The sequence below is a fragment of the Canis lupus genome, chromosome 9, assembly GCF_011100685.1.
Source record: "Canis lupus familiaris isolate Mischka breed German Shepherd chromosome 9, alternate assembly UU_Cfam_GSD_1.0, whole genome shotgun sequence".
Lineage (NCBI taxonomy): Eukaryota > Metazoa > Chordata > Mammalia > Carnivora > Canidae > Canis > Canis lupus.
Genome location: NC_049230.1, coordinates 39,190,025 through 39,205,480, shown reverse-complemented (window position 1 = coordinate 39,205,480; position 15,456 = coordinate 39,190,025). Strand labels below are relative to the sequence as shown.

The 15,456-nt window shown below is 50.9% G+C and overlaps 1 protein-coding gene and 1 long non-coding RNA gene across 4 annotated transcripts in view; one reads left to right on the top strand and one right to left on the bottom strand.

The window, feature by feature from the left end:
• Nucleotides 1–15,456, bottom strand: part of ASIC2 (acid sensing ion channel subunit 2) — a 1,001,679-nt gene that overhangs the window by 850,251 nt on the left and 135,972 nt on the right. The gene's annotated exons all lie outside the window — the stretch shown is intronic.
• LOC102154848 lies at nt 1,934–3,646 on the top strand. Of its 2 annotated transcripts, none has more exons than XR_005364667.1 (3): nt 1,934–2,096; nt 2,218–2,400; nt 3,160–3,646. It is a non-coding gene; the product is annotated as an uncharacterized LOC102154848 (long non-coding RNA). The 2 variants fall into 2 exon arrangements; XR_005364666.1 differs by having other exon boundaries at nt 3,013–3,646.

Below are 15,456 nucleotides of genomic sequence, written 5' to 3'. Positions count from 1 at the left end.
GAAAAGAGCTGGCTCAGTCTGTTCTTCATTCCAGAGTGGCAGTGAATTCTATAGATTTCCCAACGCCTTATAAACCACACACATTTTGCAGGGTGTATACAACGTGGGGCATCTCCTCCATTATTACTTGGGGTCAGGAATAAAATTCTCGTGTCAACTTGTACTGTGGGCTACTGAGAGAGAATGACTGGGACACAGCTGCCCCCTGCCCCAGATCAACAGGATGCTCTTTAAATATGTAAGAAATCCACTGAGGCACTGCTAGCACTCTCTGATTATCTTCAAAGTGTATGAAAAATGTGCTTAATATTCATTCATGCTCCTTTTCAAACGAGGCACAGATAGGGACCAGAGAGGAGGGAACAATTGGCGGTGAAAAATGGCTAGCATGGTTTCATATCCCTCATCCCACACTCATATAGTCCTTGAGGCTAATCTTAAGTCACCTCCTACAGGAAGGCTTCCTCAACTACAACTCCTCCCACCCCCCTCCAAATGTCTTTCCATTTCACTCCTTGCCACATCTGGACTTCAGTGGCAGTGACTGTCCCAATCACTGAGCCTGCACATCTGTGCCCTCTCTACCCTCCCAGGTCCTCTGCAACCTCTACAGTAAGAACTCAGTGTCACAGGTAGGAGTGCCAATCCTAGAGAGGGGATCAAGGACTACCGGCCCAAGGATGCATAGCTCCGGAAGTGCTGGAATCAGGCTTCAAGCCCAGGTTGATGCCAAAGCTCTGCTGCCCCCCACCCCCCGACACTTACACTAGCCCCCTTCCATGCCTCACCATCTCCCTGTCTCATTTCCAGTCCTTCTCTCTGCACTGCGGTGCTGTTTACTGGGTGCATTTGGGGTGCACTGTCTGATTGGGTGCCTTAAGAGCAAAGAGCTGGGTATTCACATTTTCTTATCTGTCCTGTGCCATTTCCCTGTTTCTGGGCACAGAGTAGGTGCTGACAATATGAACCACAGGGAGGAAAATGTTAGCATGGAGAGGAAGCATCTGTTCTTGTAGTTTCATTATTCAGACGAGAAAACTAAAGCCCAGAGAGGGGAAGTGTCTTAAATATGCATGGAGTGGAACTGAACAGGAAGCAGGCTAGTGGTGCCATTGGACTTAGTACATAATGGGCACTAAATTACGTTACTGCTACTTCATGTACAACATATGTGATATATACACATGGTATACAGACAATGAATACATTACATATGATAGAACAGAACACATATATGTACATTATATATTGGATATGTTCTACAACATCATCAGCATTGTCATAATTTGTCACTGTCTGCATGGGAACGTGAACTCGGCACATATTGGGAATGGGAGTTCTGAGGATTTCACAAATACAGGTCTCTGGTTTGTGGAGCCATCAGGAAGACTGTGTGAGATAGATGTTCAGGCAAGCAGAGGCCAACAGAAAAAAACAGTAAGACATTATTACATGGGTGAAATGTTTTACAATTGACAACTTACTTAAATGGAAAGATAACTGAATTAGACACAGAAAATCTGGGGCGGGGCACCTGGGTGGCTCAGTGGTTGAGCATCTGCCTTTGGCACAAGGTGTGATCCCGGGGTCCCAGGATCGAGTCCCACACCAGGCTCCCCGCAGGGAACCTACTTCTCCCTTTGCCTATGTCTCTGTCTTTCTCTGTGTGTCTCTCATGAATAAATAAAATCTTTTTTAAAAAAGTAAGAAAATCTGGGGCCGGGATGCTTTCAGTCCATCAATAACTGGGTGACTAGGACTAGTTCACATGTTTTCTTTGAGGTTCAGTCTCCTTCCTTGTGAAATGAAGCAGTGAGATAAACTCAGAAGAGAAAGTTCTATAGCACTCGGGCACCAACTTCCCAGTGCTGTGCCCATGGCAGCCATTACTAGTTGATTACCGAGCTCTTGATGCCCAGTTGAAGCCCCAGAATGCTGCCCCTGGCAACCACCAGCAATTGGCTGGGGTGAACATGTTGGATGAAACCAAGCAGCACACCGGAGTAGATGTTTCTACAACCGACTCCAGACCTTCTGACTCCATAAGTCTATTCCTCACTGCTACTCGCAGCACCCTGGCCAGGCTGACAAAGCAGGTACTGCCTCTCCCCTCAATGTACAACAAGCAGTCAGAAGCTCAGACAATCTCAAGTTTAGAAAGGTGGGGAGTGGTGGGGTATTCAGACACTACTAGCCCTCTCCGTACTGGCCTAGCAGGGACATCCAATGGTCTCGCATCATCTTTCACTACAAAGGACGCCCATCCCATCACTCATGACAAGGACCCGAGGAGTCGATAACCTGAGCTCCATTCTGGTTTCACACCCAAGGCAGCCCAGGGACATCTCCTCTGAACAAATATCAACCTGGAGTCACACCACTCTGCAAAACAGGGAGCAGGTGAGGTGTCGGACTCCTTTTCCTTCCTCCTCACCTCATTAAGAGCCCCATTTCCCACTCCCTTGGCATATACACATACTCCTCAGATTGTTTCCAGAAACTCCTTTCATTGAAAAGGAAACTTGTGGATGTGGCTTAAAGGGAGACATCAGCCCCTTCCGGCCAACGCCTGGGAAGGTGGGAGGAGGGTCGAGGCGGAGTCTGAACACTGGCTCCTCTTTGCCCTGCTGTGTGGCCTGGGGGAAGGTGCTAGCCATCCTCTCTGGCCTGTTTCCCTTCCCACCTGACAACAACAATAACAGCAATAATTAATAATAATAATGATGAACCTCCCACCTGTGCTAGTTCACTTATGTATGAGACCGGTACTATTCTTAATCTCACTTTAAAGAGGACACAGAAAGGCTAAGTAACAGGTGCAAGGTCTCGCAGCTCGAAAGTGACAGAGCCGGGATGAGTTCCCAGGCAGGCTGGCTCTAGAGTCCATGCTCTTTACCACTTCACTCTGCTGCTTCTCATGGCATTGCCTCCCACCAACTGCTACTCAAGGCAGCAGAAGCAGGACTGGGGCATCACGGGAAAGCCCCTGGGTCACCTTCCTCTCTTTAACAGGGGATGGAGCAGCCCAGGGGGAGTGGGAAGTGCGGAGGCAAAGGGTTCAGCTTCCCTCCTCCCAGCCCAGGCCACTTGTCCACTGTGCCTTCCTCTGCCGATGCTGATGCTGATGATATACCAAGTCTGCCATTCCCTCACCACCAGGCTTTGTAGAGAGGAGAGGAGCCCCAGCCCCTGTGAGTGGCCACTGTTCACGGCACTTCAGTGACATGAGAAGAGCAGACTCCCTACAATGAACAATTCTGGCCAACCAAGTGTTCTCTGGCCTCCATCTGCATAGCTGTGCAGATGGTATTGTTAGCAGGTGGACTGGAGAAGAGTCAAGCTTTGGAGGATCAGTTCTTGCAAGTTGTTTGTCCTGTCTAGCCTGCTCTCAGCAAGCCATGCAGATCGTGTGGGCTCCAGAAAGAGGCAGCCCTGGACTGGAATCCCATCACGACCCTTTGTAGCTGTGTGACCTTGGGTAAATGACCTAACCTCTCTGAGCATCCTATCTGTAAAGTGGGAATACCAATATTCCATGAAGAATCTTGTGAGGATAAAAGGAGTATGTATATAAAGTAGCTCATGTAATACCAAAGTCATGCTGAAAATAAACATACCTGCATCATCATAAAAGCCAGTAATAATAAAAATGGAATGTAAACTCACTTAAAAAGATCCAAGAATCAGAAGCTAAAGCAGGAAGGGAACTAAATTGTGTTGCTCATTAACATATACTCAATATGAGAAAGAATTTACACACATTTCCCCGTTTTATCTTTTCATCAATGAATGATACTGTGCCCATTTTACAGATGAAGAAACCAAGGGTCATAGAAGCTCAGGATGTTCCCCTACAGAAATGGCACTTTCTCAACTCCTCCCTCTTTTCTTAAATCAGTTCAAAGCTCCAGGCTTCACTTGCTAATTTCGTCCAGAGTTGATTTCCGGTTCTATTTTATCCCTAGTTCCTGCAATCTGGAAATGTGCTCTGCCCTGATAATTTCATCTATTCTGGTGCATCAGCCATTTCCATGTGGGTCTCCATAAGGGCCCCTGCCCCCACCCAGGCTTCAACTGAGCCCTGAAGTGGGTCCTGTTCCCCAAGTTTCAAAGGCCTGTCTTGGTGCCCCAACACCTCAGATGCTACATGGCCAATTCACCCCATCCTCAAATCTCCTCCTTCTGATTCCCTATTTTGCTGACCAGCATCACCCTCTGATCACTCAGCAGTGATGTCTCTTGGGCATTTCTCACTCTTTTCTCTCCCTGGAAATTCATATGCAAGTAACTCCCTCTTCACCGCCCCCCCGGTGGATCCCCCCACAAGGCTCTGATGAGGATACTTAGACATGGCTTTGCCATGGCCCAAGTGTCGCCAGTGCCCCCGCCGTCACCTTACAGAGTTCCAACTCTGCAGCCTGCCACCTGGAGCTTATCAAATCTGACCTAAATCTATTTATTTCTCCCCGTGGTGTGTGTCACAGCAAAGTGGGTGACTTACTGCTCCCACAATATAGCTCATGCTTAATTAGCAGTGGTAATAAACACATCAGTGTCATAAGCACTTTACATACAATGTCCTACTAACTCTGCACCGTGACCTTTTTTTTTTTTTTTTGTCAACACCATATCAGATTTATTATTCCAGTGACACTGGGATACAGCTGGGGGTGCTCACGGTGACCCTGCACAAAGTTTCCTGCCTTCTGGCTTCTGCCCAAAGAGAAAGTCTACCACCGGGTCCTTCCTCCTTTCTGGGAGGAAATCCACTATGGGGCCATTTACCCAAATAAGCCTCCTTAATGGATTAATTTTTTTTTTTTTTGACATTTGAGTTTCCAAAATGGAAAAACAAAGTGTTGAGTGTCCATTCTACCTCCCCCACCCTCACTGGCCAAATAAGTCCCTGCTCCCGGGGCACTTCTGTTGCCTCTGAAATCTTGAAATAAACACCAAAAGAAATGGCATCAAGGGTTCACATTGAGTGACGGCCCCCAGTGGGCCCCAGAACCTGTCAGGTGGACCGTCACTTTGTCTGGACAGTCTTGAGGCATCACGGAGCCTGCAGGGCCTGTTGCTACGGTCAAGTGGCAGCCCGGTGCAGGGGCTGTGGCCACCACTTTTTACAGTAAACGGTGTCCAGCGGGGTGGTCACACAGGGCCCCGAGTTCAGAAGGGCCACACGCCTGGGTTAATGCTCTGCTGTCACTGTGCTAAAATTCTTCATTTTCGGAGGGCCTCACATTTCCATTTTGCCTTGGGCTCCAAACACTATGCAGCTAGTCCTAGAAGTAGGTGCTGTTAGTATACCCATTTTCCAGACATGAAAAGCAAGGCCACATAGCTATTAAGCCCAGGAAGTCTTGACAAGTAGCCACTCTACTGAGGCCCTGATGTGTGGCTGGTCCCCTACCACGTGGATGGCTTATTCTGTGCCATCCATTCAAGTCCCCCCTCCCTTCGGCTTCACACCCACCCTGCACAAGTGGCTGGCCCCTCCTGTCATTTCATTTCCTGAAAGTCACATGACCTTTCCACAATCCCAAAGCTCGTCAGGGGCAGAGCCAGAATCCGGTTCCAGGTCTGCCTGCCCTCAAGCCCGATGCCACTCCTGCCATGCCGTTCAGTACAAACAGTGACCCCACCATTCCGGAGCCAGCACGAACATCTGGTGAGCATTGCACGGGGGTGAGGGGGAGGGGAGGTGTGGGCAGAGACCCCGTAGAGACCTCTGAAAATAAAGCCCAAGCACCCTGTGTACTGAGACCCGAAGAAGCCTCCTTCTTCCTCTAAAAAGCTGTTCCCGTCTCCAAAGCAGCCTCTCACCACAGACCGTGGCTGCTGCTTTCATGCACTGCAAAGGGAGAAACAGAACAGATTGTCAGAGCAATTAAACCATCACATGGAAAGCCCAGAGAGACTGGGGAGGGGCAGGACATGCTGTTTCTTAATGGTCTGCCTCTATATTTAGCCTGAAATCCCTCCATCTCGAACCCTTCCAGGGTGCAGGTAGAGGTGAGAGCAGAGTTGGGGGCTCTGGCGCCATTGGGCTCATGTCCCAGGAAGCACCCGCCTGCCCGTGTGTGGCCCCATTAGCACTACACCTTACAAGGGCTCACCATATGGCAGGACAGGAAACCCCAACCGTAAAACAAGCAGTGGAAACCACAGGACAGCCTGTCTAGGTGAAACCTGGCAAGATGATTCTGTAAAGATGTTAAATCAACAAGGGGGAGCTGGCCCTGTCCCACGGGGTGCCAACTTCCCTCGGGGGTTAGGGGCGCAGGTGGGTGACAACATCTGGGCAGCCTTGAGCTTCAGTCCTCGTTAGAGAGGGGCTTCTTCCTCTCCCTGTCTTCATCCTGAAGCCAGTGCTCATAAATCAGGCACTCCTGTGTGTGTGTGTGTGTGTGTGTGTGTGTGTGTGTGTGTGTGTGTGTGCTGGGGGGCCGGGGAAAGGGTGCACAGATTCCCCCATCTGTGTGCACATGTGCTTTATAGGGCCTTTTAAAAATACAAATGCCAGGGCCCCACTCCCAGAGCTGATGACTCATTCTGGAATGGGGCTCAGACATCTGTGTTTATACAAAGCCCTCCAGGTAATTCTGAGCACGGCCAGTTGAGGAATAACTGGTAGGTATAATGGTCATAAAATATATTTAAGAGCTTGGGCTTTATGTTCTAGTTTTGGTCGCTTACTGTTTGAGGGGCTCTGAACAAATATATGTGCATCTTGGCACCTCGGTCTCCCCATTTATAGGTGGGTACGGATCCTCAGTTCCTGGTACATAGTCAGTGCTCAGCAAGTGCTGCGGGCTGACCAAATGGCTGGCTGGCTGAACGAAGTGCATCAATGCGTGGCCGTTATTAGTCCCTACACACAGAGAGGGCTCCTTGTCTCGGGCCGGGGGGCCCCAGAAACAAACTCTTACACAGGAATGAAGCAGTCAATTTGCAAGGTGGTCTTAAGAAGCATCAGCAGGAAAGTCTGGGAAGTGAGGACAGAAAGAAATGAGCAGTAGAGGGTGCATTAATGAGCCCATGACCACAGGGGACAACTGAGGCTGGGTCCCACGGGGATCTCTGGGAAACAGTGCAGAATATGCATGGGGATTTATCCCCCAGCTCTTACCATCAATGGCTGAGGGCTTCCCCCCTGCCCCTGCCTGGGGGTGTGAGCTCCGGGGCATTTCTCCCCTGTCCTGCTTGTGGGCAGAAAAGACACCCCCAGCAGAGGGTTGGAGAGCTGTGGTGTTTGCTGTGGGGCGCCATCGGCAGCCAGTACAAGGAGGGTGCCCAGGGGACGTGAACAAGGCACCCAGGGCCTCAGCTTCACTGCACCACTGATTGGCATCTTCCTGCACAGGGGAGGGCAAGACCCACTGGAGATGCCCAAGTTCTCTGCATCCCACAGCTGCCACCACCACCAGGGCTAGCAATGCAAAGTCCTGTCTATCCCAATATGCCCATTTCCTGGGCAGTTCCCAGCCTACATCAGCATCTCTCAACCTCTGCACTGCTAACGTCTTGGGCTGGTGAATTCTTTGTTGTGGGAGCTGTCCTTTGGGTCATAGGAGGTTTAGCAGCCTCCCTGACCTCTACTTCCTTGATGACACTAGCATCTCCCAGTTATGACAACTAAAACCTGTCCCCAGGCACTGTCAAATGTCCTCTGGGTGGCAAAGTCGCCCAAAGTTGAGAATTGCTGGGGTAGATGGATGCCTTGCCTCATTCCCAAGACCACTGCAGTTCCTCACTCAGACTTTCGGAGTGGCTTCATCCTGACCGGACCCTGGCCCAGCTTCATCTCTGCTCAGATGGATGCTGTGCTCAGAACACATTCCATAGACAAGCTGGATCCCAGATGTGGAGCATGCTGCCCCCTGTGGAGCTGAGCTCTGAGCGACAAGCATGGGAAGTTCAAGAGCAAAGGTGGCACGGGCAGCGCGGCTGGACGGTGGGGACCACGTTGGGCAGAGGAGTTTGGCAGCTTCTGGAGGAGTTGTCCAACCAGTCGTCACCCCAGAGGCCAACCCCTGAAGACAGACCCAAGGAGGCCCAACCAGGGGTCCTGGTGAAGAGTTTTAAGTACGCTTTGAGGCTATGCAACTCCCCTAAAGTTATATCCAGGGAGCAAGTGCCCAGCCAGCCAGGAAAGCAGTCCAGGCCCACTGGCTCTGAATTGCCTCTTTCCATTGCACCAGACGGCATCCTGGTGAAAGGGGAGGGACTGAGCCCCCTCCCTCAACAGGACAGAGTGATGCTCAGAATAAACCCAGGAATCCTGAGTCATTGGTGCTGACAGAAGACTCGCTGGCCCCGAGGCTTCCAAAGGACGTCACCAGCCTCCCCCTGGTTCACTGACTGTCGATCAAGTCTGAGAAGCCAAGCCTGGGTGCGCAGAGCTGTGTCTCTCCCTTGGTCCGCCTCCTCCACTCCCTTTCTTTCTGCTTCCCTTCAGGACACCGATGCAGCGTGCATGCCAATCAGAGGGCACACAGTGGCATCCAGCCCTCCGGCAGAAGTGATTTACAGCTAAACCCAGAGCTGGCTGAGCACAGAACCAAAGCTGGGCAGATGGACAGTGGGGCTCCAAGCTGTACTAGCACCCCCACTCCTCTGGCCTTTGTTTCCTGGCTTGTCAATGCAGCAGCCTACCTGGCTAAACAAGGTAAAACAACAGGCAGGAGCAGAGCAACCTCTGTCCCTGAGCCTGGCCTCTGCTGCAATCTCCAGGAGGCCTGCACAGCTAGGGCAGAGCTCTGGCAAGTCCAGAAGCTGCCAGAGGCGCAGTTCACGCACATGCATGACCATGCGCTCACACACCAGCCATGGAAAGTGGCAGTTCTCTCCATCCTTACCCCCACCCTGCTATTCACATGTATAATTAAAATTCCTCTGGGTGATAAGAGACACAAGGAGGAAACACAGGACTACGTCATCGGCTGGAATGAAATGAACTCTCCAGAAAACACAAGGTGCTTGAAGGGGGGTAGGGGGGATGCCTATCTAGAGGCAAGGACACACAAACATGGAAAGTTTTCTATGAATCTACCTAACTCATCTGTTGTTACGAGCAAGTCATAATCCAAAGACATGAAGGGGTTTTGGTAGCCCAACCGAGAGCTGGGGCTCAAACCTGGGCCTTCAGATATAGCCCTTGCTATGGATCTAGAAGAATCTGCATCTATGGTTTAGCTGGGAGAGGAGGAAGGGGAGGAGACAGGGTCCTTGGCCAGTCTCCATGTAAATGGGTGCTGTGAACCTTTTGACATTCATAATAATTCTGCCCCAAGACTGAGAGAAACATCAGAGGCAACAGTAACACCCAGGCTCATGGCACTTCGTGTTGACGAATGTTTGCATGTCCCTCGGCTCATGGGATCCTCAGAACAACACAAGGATGTTATAGGTGAAGAAACTGAGTCAGCAAGCTTGAGTAATGCTAGAAACTACGAACTCCAAACTTCAGATGTACACAGGTTAAACTGACAGCATCAGCAGCATTTTACCCCTTATTCACCAGGTGTGGCCTCAGATGTCATCACAGCAGAGAGTCCCCGGCTGGTACCAACCAACAACCTGACATCATGGTTGTCCGAGGGATCAACATTCACTTGATGATGAGTTCGTTTACATAACCCACAACAGGGAAGAGGGAAAAATGCATCCAGTGAATTTGGGTTTTATGGGCTTACAGGGTAGTTTTCCGAGCTTTAAAAACAAAACAAGCCAAGAGTGATATAGCCTAGAGCTCAAGTGAGCTCCAGCCTCAGAATAATCTTGCCTGAGTCTTTCACATTGGACGAGTCCAAGCTGTACTAGAACCCCCACTAGACAGCGCGCCCCGAGGAACACCAGAAAGTATTCCCTTCCTGAAAAACATCTCTCTTACTATCTGAAATGTGCACCTTCCACTCCCTCCAGCAAAGGCAGTGAGAAGTTCAATTACACATCTGTGATTAGTCACCACACCTTATGAAGAAGGGGTTCCTAAGACCAGCTCCTGTCACGACTGGTGCTTAGGAAGAGAACCTAGGTCAGTTTTTGTTGTTGTTTTTTTAATACAATCTTTTTTTAAAAGGTTTTATTTATTTTATTTTATTTATTTATTCATGAGAGACACACACAGAGAGAGGCAGAGACATAAGTAGAGGGAGAAGCAGGCTCCATGCAGGGAGCCCGACATGGGACTCGATCCTGGAACCCCAGGATCATGCCCTAGACCAAAGGCAGGTGCTCAACCGCTGAGCCACCCAGGCATCCCAACCCAGGTCAGTTTTGATAAGGGGTAAGCATGTAAACAGGGGAAAGCTCTAGGTGTCATTACATCCTGTTACCATGAACAGTAAGAGGGTCCTAGCCAGCCAGAGCCAAAGAAAAAGAGGGTGCAGGCAAACTGCGAGAAGCTTCTTCCCTCTCGGAGTCAAAAATGTCCTTCTGTGCGGACTAGGTGGCTTGGTGACAGGTGGGTCAACAGAACTAACCCAGATCAAGTGGCCAGCATCAGAGTCACAGCGGGGGCCAACCCTAGAAACGGCTCAACCACAGAGAGAGGGGAATCTCGCGTGAATTCTGAGGGGAGGGTGTCCTGAATCTCCGCCATCCCCTCTCTGGCTTGGCCAGTGGCTTTTCTGGGCTTGAAGACGGAGGGGAGAGTTCCTCAGCAGAGACGGAAACACAACACACAGAGCTCAGGACTGGGCAGGAGCCCACACGCTGGAAGCTACCAAAGGAGGGCCCCGGGTTGCTAAATGGAAGGGATCAGAAGCAGAAGCTGAATGCCAGGGATCCAGGACCCAGGGAAGGGGGCAGGCACCAGCCAGACAAGTCATCCATACAGTGCTGTGGTCCCAGGTCTTCCCTTCAGCGTGTTGGGGGCCAGTTGCCAATGGTGGGAGCAGGCCCAGACTTGGGGTGACCAGGCGCCTTTCCGTGCTGCCCAGGAGGGCAGGGATGCAAATTCTGGAGTGAGGACAGGGCAGGCGGGAGGGCTCTAATTTTCAATTACTGTGCTCACACCAAATGGAGCTCCGTGGTCTCCCTCTCCTGCGGGCTGTGTTTGACTTTGCATCACACGACCTCCTGAGCATATAGACACAGAGAGCCACGGCTGGGTCCCGCTCGCGCGTCCAGCCAGGCCGCCATGGGGCGTGGGCCGCAGCCCGGCGTTGACACACAGGCTTATTAAAGCAAACAGAGTTTGGCCTAGATTGCAAATAGGCCCTCCTCTGGGTAAGTATATGGCTGCGATCCTCCGGGCAGTTCACAGAGAGCACGTGTACCCAAAATGGGCCCACGTGGCTGCCCTGGAGCACAGGTCCATTCTCTTTGCCTCCAGATTTCTAAATATTTGCTTAAGATAAGGAGCATCCTCCATGCATCGTCCTACCACATGGTGCAGGGGAGAAAGGGGCCTGATTTTCCCTCATTTTCCCTGAAAAGACACACATTGCCATCTACTGAGATTCATCCCCCACTGCCTCAGTTTCCACACCTGGAAAATGGGCAGAGTCTGTGAGATGCTTTCTGCTCAGGTATCCTGTGCTCCCTGGGAAGAACTGGGAGTTGGGGGGGCACTCTGGGCTGGGAGTCAGGAGCCCTGCAGTCTAGTCCCAAACCTCTTCTCTTCCTTGGCGTGAGTGACCTTGAGTACTTCCTTCCCAATTCCTGAGTCTCTTGTTGGTAGCTGCAAAGCGAGGGGCAGACTGAATGATCTCTGAGCTCCCTAGGCACAGTAAAGCCATTTGTGTGTGTGTGTGTGTGTGTGTGTGTGTGTGTATGAGTGTGTGAATGTGTGTGTATGTGTAAGAGAGGAGAGGGGAGAGCAAAGGAGCGCACCCTTAGCTGCCTTTGCCTGCCTGGCATCCCTACGTCTGATGTCCCCTGGGAAGCCAGCGCCTGTGGCACGCCATCATCAGATGTTTGCTGGCAGTTTGGGCAGGAGGCTTGGGCAAGCTCAGACCATCTCTTTTTCCAGAAGTTGACTTGGATCAAGGGCTCCTGGGATAGAGATACTGGAGTCCATCCATCCACAGAGCCCTGCCCCGTAAAGACTGCTCAGGTATTCCTCCTTCCTTGAGCCCCAGGGGTCCCTGATGCTTCTCCCTTCGGAAGCTCCCTTTTCGCCCGACTCCTGATTTTGCAACTTGCCAGTCATCCGCCCGTTCACCTGTGCACCGGACTCTACAAGTCTGCTCCAATTTCACCCTCTCAATGGTGTCTTCCCTCGTCTCCCCAATTCCAACCTCAGCCCCTCCAGCTTTTCCTGTCCTCATCTCTGGCCTCATTCTTCTGAGTAGCACTTTATCACCGTTGCCGCATTGTACGGTCTAATTTCCTTACATGCTCGATACTGGTCATCTCTCTGCGCTAGGATGTAAGCTCCATGAGTGCAGGTATTTGTGTCCACTTTGTTCATTGCTGTGTCCTCGGTATTCAGAACTGTGCCTGGCACACAGTAGGCACCCACTGAATGCAGGTTGAATGAATGAGCACATACGTTGATGCCATGGGCTAACAACAGTTGGTTTGGATTTTAACTCTGATACTGTCTTCTGTCCCCACTCTGGATACTTAACCTCCCTGGCTGGGAAGCCCTTGGTGGAACAGGGCAGCAGGAAACTTGAACAAAAGCAGGGATCACCAGTCACATATAGGGGGGTGACCTCCAGGCGGAGATCCCAGAGGGAGATCGCCTCCAGAGTGGTGTAGCTCACTCTTCTCTACCCTCTTCGCTTCTCCTTTCAACCTTGCATCCTAGACCAGTCTCCAGAATCTGAAACACTTCCTTTAAGAAATCTCAAAGTCCTGATCTGTTTTTGAAGAAAGTAAAAGCCAAAGAGGAGAAGAGAAAAGGAAAAATGCAAACAGGCCTCAGTGGGCAAAGACCTGAAAATCACTTTGCTACACCGATTTTTGATTTAATAACTCCTGCACCTGTGGGATCAAGGTCATAAGCCGTAGACAGAAATCCAGGCAAGCCCACAAAAATCTATCAGACTCAGCAGGAGACCTTGGGCCCATCTTTCTGGTCCCATCAATGATCTCTCACCCGTGTGCTCTGTCGCTTTGGCTTGGGGCCCACATCACTACTTTCTCAAGGTCCGTCTGCATCACTGATGCCTCCCATTCAGTATGTCCCCTCAGGCTTCTCATCTCCCCTCACTCACTAAATGAAGACCTTCCCCTTCCTGGCCCCATTCTTAACTCCTTGGGCTTCTCATTCCATATCTCATCCTCAGGGAAGATTTTCCCAAATTCTTCTCTATGCTCTCAAACCTAGAATTATCTAAGAGCCATATCTACTTGAAACTCCCCCCACCTCCCTTAACTTCTCTGCACCCCAGACTGGATGTGCCCTCTTGGATCATCCACAAAATGGGGGACTCATCCCCTTCTCAAACAACTGCAGAATCAGCTTAACAATATCATTCAGGCACAGGTTCTTTGTAAGGGGAATGTGCGTGACTCGGTCTAATCCAGTCTCAGACTGTAAACACCTCCCCTTCACTCCTGCAGCCTGGTGTAGCAGGTACAGCTGCAATTTGGAGTCACGCCTCTATGTCCCCAGTCTCTAGAAGGCTCCTGAGTCCTGGGAGCCATGTCCCAACCCTCAGTCCTCACCTGGTATGGATTCCTCAGATGAACCCCATTTGCTTTTCCCTCATCTGTAGGGCATCCTCCCAGGGCTTTCTCCTGACAGATGAGCCCAGGGTGAGCCCAAGGAGGCAGAGAGTCACTGAACACCACGCCTAGAGATGTCCCTGTGTGAGCCCATCTAGTCCTCAACAGCTCCAGGAGGAACCTATTCCTATCCTCACTGGACAGATGAGCAAACAGAGGCTTTAAGAGGGTCAGTGACATGAGTCATCAAGAGGCCGTTTTGTTCTCCCTCTACCTGGCTGCCCGAGGGGCAGGGTAAAGAACACAGACACTGGAAGCCCCCAGTGAACCTACTCTTGCTAGGATTCCCTTAAAAATGTGGTCCTGAGGGCAAAATTGGGCAGGGGAAAGAGAGGTGTCTATGCCAAAGAGAGGATGGAGGAAGGAGGGTGTCTATGCTTGCTCGGTCATGCTAATTTTGACATTTTCCCGTGCGTCTGCTTGTCATCATCAACTTATAATTTAACCTCATCGTGGTGATGCCTCTGGAATGTCAACAAGGCTTGCTGGAATTTCATTACAGCCCGGCAGCTGGCCCCTGGTATTTCTGATACAAATGATGTGCAGCTGCATTCTGGCCCTGCTGTCTTTATCCCCATCTCACAAACGGCCGCATTAGGCACACTTAATCCGGAGAGAGATTCCGCACACCGAGAAGAGGGCTTGTCAGTTCCGCCAGGGGCATTTCCTATGGACTGTGCTGCCTGAGCCAATTAACCCCGAGTAATTGCTGAAAAGCATTAGATATTGATGATGGATACAGGGGGCTGACCCTAGGGGTGGCTGCAGGGAAAGTGGTGAATAATGAAACTTCTCTGTGTCTGCACAGCGTTTGCTGCTTTCAAAGCACCTCTTCCCGCATCGTGGCAGCGGTCGGTTGATCCGGGCTGGGGAGCTGGTGGTGCGCCCTCTTCACAAACGCCGAGACTAAACGAAAGGATTTTGAGTTCACAGAAATAGAGAAACACTTAAAAGTTGGGCACAAAACCCCAATGCCTGGGTCTTGCACTCATTTACTTGTTCAGCCAACAAATATTCAGTGAGCACCTACTATGGGCCAGGCATGTGCTTGGCTCGAGGATATGGTTTCATATCTCTTTTGTCCATGGCATTTGTTTGTAGGATCTTCTCTTTTGGGGTCTTCCCCTAAGGGACATCCTTCCCTAATTCCCTACAACCTATCCCTGCTTATTTGTCTTTGCTCCTCTGGCCCCATCAGAATCTATGCTCAGGGGAGGCTCTGATGTCTGTGGTTTATAGCTGAGTGTACATAAATGTCCTTGTCTGCCCAATCCCAATAGTAGCTTTGTGACACTGATCCTTTCCAGGAAAGGGGAAGCCCTGTCCTGTCACAGGACTCCTGCATCTCTGTCAACAGGATGAAGAGCGATCTGAGGCCAGAGGGCCTTCCTGGCCCTAGAAGCATAGCGTTAGTGGCTGCCTGCCTGCCCATGGGATTAGCTGGCCTTGCCCAGCCCTTTGCATCATAGTGTGGCATGGAAATTTTGAACCATGATCCTGGGATACCTATGAGTCCATGGGATGCAGAGTTTCGGTGCCCTATATCCTGGCACACACCCCTGAGATACTGAAGTGGGGAAGACACAGGTGGGCACAGGGGTGAGCTCACAACAGAGACCACACAAGGCCCAGATCTTCCCTGGGTTGAGTGGATGAACATACCAGCATTAACCAGGGCTGGGCAGACTCCGGGATGTGCCCACCAATGCTTCTTGGACTAGAGCTGTTAAAATTTCACTTGCTGGGACGCCTGGGTGGTTCAGTGGTTGA